The following is a 9689-nucleotide window of genomic DNA, read 5'->3' as shown; positions in this document are numbered from 1 at the left end:
TTACAAGCGTAGTTCCTTACCCACTGTGCCACGCTTCCCTCCATTCTGCTTCACCATCTGATCAATCGTGTTCATAAGCTTTTTGATTTGAACAGCGTTGCTTCTCTCATCATCGGGGCCTTCAGTTGGATTCTTCCAGTATTTGTTATCAATGACATGAAACCGGTGTCCAAACTTTTGTGGGTGTTTTCAGATGGTCATTATCATCCACAAACTGCTGGATGGTCATGTCATCGTCAAGCTGGTCTCCGTGGGTAAACAGGACAACAGCGTACTTTGAAATCTCCTCCCCAAACATTTTCTGAATCTCTTCCACTACTTTATTCTCCTTTGTAAGGCCCACAGGAACAGGCATAGAGTGGAATTTCCTCTCTGACTGTCGTAAAGCAATTCGCCAGGTGCAGAGTCTGATATTGTCGAGACAGAGTGGCCCGTAAGACCTTGGCATCTGGTTTTGCGACAGTTAACAGGTGACACCTCTTTTCTACGGGAAAGCAATTCTAAAATTACCCCAACGTCCTGGAGGTTTCAGATTGCAAATAATAAAATCACATGATAGAAATGGGGCAAATTGCTCAGGACAGTTGAGGGACAGCCAAAGTGCCCTCACCTGGTGTCACTGGGTAACTTGTCTCCCTACCTTCATAAGGAAAGAAATTTACTCAAGCACACTTTTTGTTAGGAAATAAATCCAGATTTGGGTTGAATACATTGCTACACTACACTATGCAATCTTGATACACTGTGGAAAGACATTGAGAGTTGGCAGTTGGTTCATGTAAGAGATTGTACAGTTATTTAATGTTTTTCAGAGTTTTCATGACAATCACAAGAACAAATATTCATATTTGGTATGGTTTTTATGGTCTCTGTGCGAGTGATGCTCTGGTTTAGGTTTTAAAACCAGCAAACCTATAGAAAATCTATTTTAATAAATTTGTAAGTAAACTGTATTTTTGGGACACTCCTCCTAGTAAATCCATCTGTCTGATCCTGTCTGAACCAAATTCCAATCTTCCCCCTCCAAGTAAATTTATGGTTTTATGACCCTTTTGTGGCGACATCCACCTGCCTGCGCTGGGTTCTTATAGGAGAGGAACAGGGCCCTCTGGGAGTCTGCAATCAGACTTCCCCCACAAGACTCTTTCTGTGTGTAGACTGCTGTCAGGTATGCTCATCTTTATCTTTGATTGTTAGACTATTTTCTAAATTCTGTAACTACAAATTGACTATTTTAAGTGTATAACCTACCTGACATTAAAACTGTTAATGACTTGATTTGTGTGGTCTTGGTCAATGTTTCGTTCTTGTAACAGCCCTCTAAGTCAGTTTCCCCCAATTATGACTAGGGAACTGCCCGTTGGACTTGTTTGAGCACCAAGTTTTCAGTTAAGGCGGGACCGTCAGCAGAACCAAGTTGATCCTGGGATGACCAATATTGGCCCTTTCGGAGTCCCTGAACCCTAATTAGGTTATACTCCCCATGAGGGAAATCTCACAACCGCTGTGTCGTCTGCAAACAGCTAGTTAAATTGTCGTTACGGGCACATCCGCGGTGCGTACCGGGTGAAACTGCGTTGACCCTCGGTGTAGAACTTCAGACGAACTGAGTTCCATTCTAAATCAAGCCTAAATTCTAATTTGGAACATAACTTATTAATTAATATGGAGTCAGATTATCACGAGGATAAAACCTAGTAACTGTTACGCTTTCTTGCTGTGGTCATGGATATATTTGATGTGTTGTTCCGCGCATTTGTGAATATTCTGATGCTCCCATTGGGATATTGACAGTCCGGCGACAGATCGGATATATCTCTGATGACAGCATAGCCCCGTTTGCGAACGGAGAGTAACCTGAATGCTACTGATCCGTTTCGGGCCAGTTTTAAGCGGGATCTAACCCGTGGCAACGGAACCAGTGCATTCTTAATTATAATTGTGCCCTGTTCTTACGAACAGAGGAAAAATAACTAACATCTCCGGTTTTGAATCACACCAGCCAAGGGAGAACACGCGGTGCCTTCCCCTCCAACTACAAACTCTCATTGGTCTAGCTGTGAGGTGTTTACGCCTTCTTTGTGTGTCTCCTCACAGGCAGCAGGATAAGAAAAGCGTGAGGTCCAGGGGATCACTCTACGATGCATTTGACTATGTCAGGTTTTAGCACTTCATCAGTGCACTCAGTAGAAAAATACCCTGGTGTGTCAACCACAGTGATTTTCCTCCCATCAACAGTGTTGGTTGCAGCCTCACATGTAGCTGTATCTGAGTTTGCACGGCATGACGATTTGAGCAGCTTCTTTCCGAGAATGGTGTTGGCTGTGCTGCTCTTCCCAGCTCCTCTCTTACCTACCAGAACAATCCTCAGATCAGCTGTTGTCTACACCACAGGGCCAGAATCAGAAATTAGTGAAAAATGCGAGTGAAACTATTGAAATATATTTCTCATATTTATGAAATGTAATACATATGGACACAGTTATTATCAGCCAGCAACACCTCAGTCTCAGTCTCTCAGACCTTGGAATGATTGATTGGTGACATCATGGCACATGGTAGTGAGAGTTCTCGCTAAAGTTTGAGGGCTTAAGGGTTAAACTCTGCAGTGCAGGCAGCTAACTAACCAATCAGATTGCTCTATACAAGAAGGTGATGAAGGTTTCTTTACAGTAAATTGCGTGGGTTTAACAGAAACAGGAAACTGCATGTGTGGGGGAAAAAAAACAGGATCTGAGTTTTTTTTTTATTTTTTACATAACCTGCACCAGAGAGCTCAGGTTTTTCATCAAGGATCCCTCCATACTTTGCTCTCCCTCCATCCTGACTAGTTTCTTCGATCCTACCTGCTGAAAACACCTTCACAGCATGATGCTGCCACCACCATGCTTCACCATAGGGTTGGTATTGGCCAGGTGATGAGCGGTGCCTGGTTTCCTCCAGACGTGACACTTGGCATTGTGGCCAAAGAGTTCAATCTTGGTTTCATCAGACCAGAGAATCTTGTTTCTTATAGTCTGAGAGTCCTTTAGGTGCCTTTTGGCAAACTCCCTGCGGGGCTGAGAGACTGAGGTGCTGCTGGCTGTTTAATAAAGAGGAACTCTGGAAGTCATTTATAGCAGTAAGTGCCATAACTACTGTACAGTGCATGATTTTCCATTTGAGATGGTACTCTAAATGTATTGCTGTAGACAGAGTGTGTTTCTGCAGTAGTAAGCACATGGCTCTGTCTCAGTTGACCTACGAAACCGTGTCAAAATCACCTCAGAAATTTATGGTGATTAGCTGGGAATGTGAAAAAAGAGAAAAGGAAATAAGAATTGAGGAGGTAGATTTATTCCATCTTGACAGTGATTTGAATATGAAAGATTATATCATTACTTTGCCCGATGCAAGAATAGTTTACTTCTGTAGAGTTGAAGTTTAGATAAACTTCAACTATACAGAAGTAAAAGTATTCTCAAGTAAAGTATTGCGTGTTTAAATTATATTTCTGCAGCGTGCTATTTTTCTACTTAGGACTATTACTACTATTAATAAACTATTGCTACAATTTTTTTTCCACATAGGATCTCATGAATAATTGAATTACAGTAAAATTACCTTAACCTATTTAACAATGGGGACCATAATTCAGGTGATTGTCTTGAATAACTGCATTCATATGTGTTTCATGGATATGATAAATATAGTTCAGTTGTTTCACTCGCAATCGCACTAATTTCAGATTCTGCCCCTGTGGTGCAGACGACAGTCTGGATCTATGATAGATGTCTTGAACCTTCTCACATTGTCAAACAAATATCTTGAAGAAAAATAAAAAAAACAGGACCCGGTTTTCATTTTGCACTGAACTGTAACTTTAAGAGGAAACTTTGAACACGCGGAGTCAACGTCATTGGAGGAAGGAGCAGCCAATCACCTCTGTGATTATGGTCATATAAGATCTCAGTTTATCAAAAACAGACATTCATTAACACCAGCTACTCTTCAGCAGTATCTCCTTCAGGTTTGTCTGATACAGTGCAGTGGAATGGCAGGTAAGAAAATTCATCAGTGCTTTTCAAAATGTTGTGTTTTACCAGATTACAGTTTCAACTAAACTTGTTTTTAATTCAGTGTACATATGTCGGCTGAAATTCTATTGAACAGAAGATGTGTTATGTAATGGGTGAAACGAGAGATAAAGAGCCAATGGTGATTCTAGCATAGGAGGAAAAAACTGGCAATAAATATGTTTATTGCGTATCATTTTTAAATGTGTATACCCACACCTGCATTCTTACCACACCTGCCTGACTGTAACAGTGGCCCGGGGATTGTCTTTAGCTGTAATTTTGTATCATGGCAAACAGTGACAATGAAGTTCAGATAATGAGCAACACAAAAATGTTCTTGTACAGTGCAGTGTAGCTAAGTTAGCCATATAAATCTTTTCTCTGTTGGTCCTCTTATAGTGTCATGTTCTATGATTGCTTTATTATTATTATTATTATTATTATTATTATTATTATTATTATTTTTAGGGGGCCAAGCACCGAAGGTGCGATGGCACCCTATTATTATTATTTTTATTATTATTATTATTATTATTAGGGCTGTCAATCGATTAAAATATTTAATCGCGATTAATCACATGATTGTCCATAGTTAATCGCGATTGATCGCAAATTAATTGCACATTTTTTATCTGTTCAAAATGTACCTTAAAGGGATATTTTTTAAATGTTTAATACTCTTATCAACATGGGAGTGGACAAATATGCTATATGCAAATATGCTGCGTTTATTTATTATTGGACATCAATTAACAACCCAAAACAATGACAAATATTGTCCAGAAACCCTCAAAGGTACTGCATTTAGCATAGAAAAATATGCTCAAATCATAACGAGGCAAACTCAAGCCCAACAGGCAAAAACAGATGGGCATATTGACCTGCTAAATTTAACATGTAATATGAGTACTCACACAATGTAGTGTGTCCAACTTTACGCTTATAAAGGTTCACTAAAACATCTCGTTTTTTTAAGCATTAACACAAAACGATGGACCTCAATGCATCGCAACAACGGACACATTGTACAACAGGTACATTGGTCAGCTTAATTTTCCATTACTCAAAGATCATTCCCTGGATCCCTCGCACTACTAAAGGAAATCACACAATGTAATTGTGTTCAACCTCACATGGGGAAAATAAATTCCACTATTTGGCTACTTACATAAAGTGCTTGGTGCACGCTTCAGCAAAATGCCTCTCTTCTGTCTTCATAACAGTCAAAGCATGTGACCGAAGTTCCCACTGTTGGTCAAAATAATGCACTGTTACCCCGAGGTAACTGTGATTGCTCAGTGAAGTCCAATAGTCTCTGATGAGCGCAACCGTCGTAGTCTGAGGAGGGCATGGCTTTTCACATAAAGGTGTGTAACTTCTGAACGGTTTGACCTAACACCACAAAACTTTGTAGGCATATCAGCTTACATAAGTGGAGGCTAACCCTCCATTGTTGGCCCGCTCAAACAAAATGGCGGCGCTAGAGAGCTCATTTCCGGTTTAGGCATAACCACTATGCCGATTTTTTCGAACCTTGGCACATTGGTATAGGGGCACTCCAAATGGACAGGGAGAAAATATGAAGGCGATTAGCCATAAGGTGGCACTATCATGAGCTAACAGGAAGTCTATGGCAGCCCCTATAACCGACTGGTCGGTTTTTACAAAACCTTGCAGAATGGTCGAGGATCTTGCCGACAGGCCATGAAACAAATTTTACATTGCTTGGCCAGATGGAGGCGCTATAGAAAGTGATTGAAATTGCAAACTTTGAATAGGCTTATCTCATGCCCCGTTTGACCTCGAATCATGAACTTTTGCACACATATGCCACTCCTCATGAGGAACAAATTTGTCTCAAAGACCCATACTTCCGGTTACTTAGATTTTCCGCCATTTTGAATTTTATGCAAAACTATAAACGATCGAACTCCTCCTAGGATTTTTCACCGATCTAAGAAGCAATGTCTACTAATAAACATCTCAGATTTTTGAAAAGATAAAAAACAATGCCACTGTGAGCCAATGAATACTGCAGAGGGCATGGCTTTTCACATAAATGTGTGTAACTTCTGAACGGTTTGACCTAACACCAGAAAACTTCGTAGGCATATCAGCTCACATAAGTGGAGGCTAACCCTCCATTGTTGGCCCGCTCAAACAAAATGGCAGTGCTAGAGAGCTCATTTCCGGTTTAGGCATAACCACTATGCCGATTTTTTCTAAACTCGGCACATTGGTATAGGGGCACTCCAAATGGACAGAGAGCAAATAAGAAGCCGATTGGCCATAAGGTGGCGTTCTCATGAGCTAATAGGTGTGGTTTTTGGACAACTTTGAACAAGCATATCTCCTGCCCCATTTGAGCTACAGTCATGACATTTTGGACATATGTGCAACTCGTCAAGCGTAACACATCTCCCATAAGGACCCATAAGCTCCACCCATTAGATCTTCCGCAAATTAGACTTTTTTGCAAAATGCTTCAAATGCTACTAATCCTATATGATTTGAAAGCACTACTCAACCGCCCGCTCTCTTGTCACCAAACTTTCCATAATGGCGTGTTGTGCTTGCTGCTTGGCCCCCGTAATCGTTATTTGCAGCTATATTTATTATTATTATTATTATTATTGTTGTTGTTGTTGTTGTTGTTCTTTTTATTATTGTTTTTGTTATTGTTAATAATTATAATTATATGTCTAATAATAATAATAATAATAATGACACAATGATTTATTTTGAATGTCCAGTGTTGACAGTCAACTTCATATCAAGTGAATATCATTTGTGTGTCAATTAACACTCTGTTGACACTCAGTCTTGTCAAAAAATATCTATTGACACTCAATAAAGTTGTAGACTGCTCACGCTCCACTGAGTGAGCAGACATCAATTGAGCATGAAATATTACTATCTACTACAAGTAAATGGCCTGTCTGCGGACATTTCAGTAAATATTAACTCAGTTTCAAAAAGAGTCAACTAATCATGGCATGACTATCAACATATCATTTACCCACGTTTTCATCTTCAAGTGACATCATCAAAATGTCATAGTTAAGCGCCACCTATTGGTTGTCTACGTGTTGACTATCAACAGACTCTCAGCAAGTTGTTACTATTAATAGATACTAAACTGTTGATTTAAAGTTGAGTGTCAGCATTGGACACTCAATATAAAGTGTTAACGTAAAAATACAAATATAATCATCATCATCATGGTAATCAATACAAGGTTATACCGATTTAAAATGACAATCCTTGGCATGTTTTCTAGGGCCAGCTGATCTGAGGATTGTCCTATTGGGCAATACAGGAGCTGGAAGGAGCAGCACAGCCAATAGCATTCTGGGAGAGAAGCTGTTCAAGACCTCGTGCTCTGCCAACTCCCAAACAGCAGAATGTGAGGCTAAAACAAAAACGGTTGGTGGGAGGAGCATCACTGTGATTGACACACCAGGGTTTCTTGATAATGAGAACCCGGCTGACACACTGAACCCCAAAATAGTGGAGTGCATGAGAGAATGTTCCGCCAGACCTCACACCTTTGTTATGGTGTTGAAAGCTTACAAGCAAACAGCAGAGGAGTTACGAGTGATGAAGAGGTTTGAGGACTGCTTTGGAGAGGAGGCTCTGAAGTATGTTGTTGTCCTTTTTACCTACGGAGACCAGCTCGACGGCCACACAACCATTGAGCAGTTTGTGAATAAAAACGAGCAATTGAAATTGTTTGTCAGGAAGTGCAGAGGCCGACTTCATGTCATTGACAACAAATACTGGAACAATTCCACAGTAGTCCACGGTGATGAGAGAAGCAACGCTGTTCAAATCAAAAAGCTGCTGAACACGATTGATCAGATGATGAAGCAGAACAGAGGACAGGACTACACCAAAGAGATGCTCAGAGTTGTGGAAAAGCCTCAGTCCGCGGGTCAAGCAAAACTAGTGCAGAAAACGTATCCGAAAACAGGAGCAGGCGTTCTTTATGAATGTCGCACACGTGCATCTAGATTTTTGGCTATAGCAATAAATTATGCTTTGGTGTTTGCAACTACACATGCCCAAGAAGAAAATAAGGCAACTGAACCCAATACTGATGACGCATGTAAGACACAGGGAAAAGAAGCAGAGACAGAACACTAAGAATTTATTGGCCAGTGGTAATATTTGGGTTGATTAGTAAGAAGAATGGGATTTTTTAAATTTCATTTACCAAATTACTTTCTCGAATGTCATTTAAAGATTGTCTACTTCATCATAACTGAAGGGGACCTGTAGAAATCTTGTCCGATTTTTAAAATTCTACAGGAAATTGCCCTCTTGTATTAATAATTGGATAGATCCCTTTAGGAATCTGCATTGTATTTGGGGAATGAGATCATGATTCTTTGGGGGACACATTTTTATATAAGAACATTTATTGCACACTCTTTTGATGCAGACAGAAATATAACAGAAATTATGATAGCGATTGTGTGTGTGTGTGTGTGTGTGTGTGTGTGTATGTTTATGTGTGTGCGCACATACATGTGTATGCACGCGTGTTTGAGTGAGAGAGAGGTAGGTTTGAATAACATAGAGATGAAATATTGCACATTGATTAAACATGGGGCATTGGTTGTGTAATACACTTTATTTGTGTATTTTATCAATATTATTTAAAATTGTGCATACATGTGCTTTTCATTTTCAGCACTCACTGAGAATATTCATGGCACAGATTTGCAATGTTCAGATCTTGTCATTGAAATGTCATTGTAATGTGTAAATGATCTTGAAGTGCAGGTTGGCCTTTATTGCAGGTTGTGCTGAAAGCTAACGTGGTGTTAACAGAGTGGTGTATCTTTTTTTCATTATGTGTGCTAAAACAGTTTTTTCTAGATTTAATTCATTGTTTAATCTCCCTAACATGTTGTAAAGAAGGATGCTGTGTGTTTACTTGCCAATTATTCACATTGTTAGCACACTGGTTAATCAAGGAAAATGAATGAAAACACCAATCAGTTTCAAGGGAAGTTTTACAGCCTGTCCATTTTCAGCTCACCTGTTGTTACTGTGCAGTTATATGATTTTATAAAATTGATATATCTGATTGATTGTTCCTATTGGTCAATTTACATTTGTCCAGTTGTGACAATAATAATAAATGCATGGGTAAATAGAATGTTCAAGCATTTTAAATACTGCAAACATAGAGGTATGCATCGAGATTGTGGTTTTTATATTATTATTATTATTATTATTATTATTTTATATATAACTATATAACTTCCCTTTGTGATTCAAGGATTGATGTTTGCCAAGGAAACCGAAAAAACTTTCTCAATACTTCTCAATACATCTGCACACACATTCACGCACACACACACACACATATACAGTACTTCCGATATACCCACACACTCAGTGTCTCGTCTGCACAATTCTCTGTCTCTTCTACTTATTTAAATTTTCTGTCTTGAGTTGCTGCAATTCAATCCTGGAGTAATGCCTTTTCTTTGTGGTTCTTATGCTGGAAATTAATTTATACAAATTAAATATGTCATGGATCACTGGACCTCTTAATTGTACCCCAGGTATTATCACCATGCCGATATTTAATTTGTAGGCTCTTACCTGCTTTGCTTC

At 39.4% G+C, this 9689-nt stretch overlaps 1 pseudogene; it reads right to left on the bottom strand.

Moving 5' to 3' along the window:
• Positions 1–9689, bottom strand: part of LOC118214417 — a 34703-nt pseudogene continuing 25014 nt past the window's right edge.

Source organism: Anguilla anguilla, chromosome 15 (assembly GCF_013347855.1).
Source record: "Anguilla anguilla isolate fAngAng1 chromosome 15, fAngAng1.pri, whole genome shotgun sequence".
In the NCBI taxonomy this organism is placed as follows: Eukaryota; Metazoa; Chordata; class Actinopteri; order Anguilliformes; family Anguillidae; genus Anguilla; species Anguilla anguilla.
This window is presented reverse-complemented; position numbering and strand designations above follow the sequence as displayed.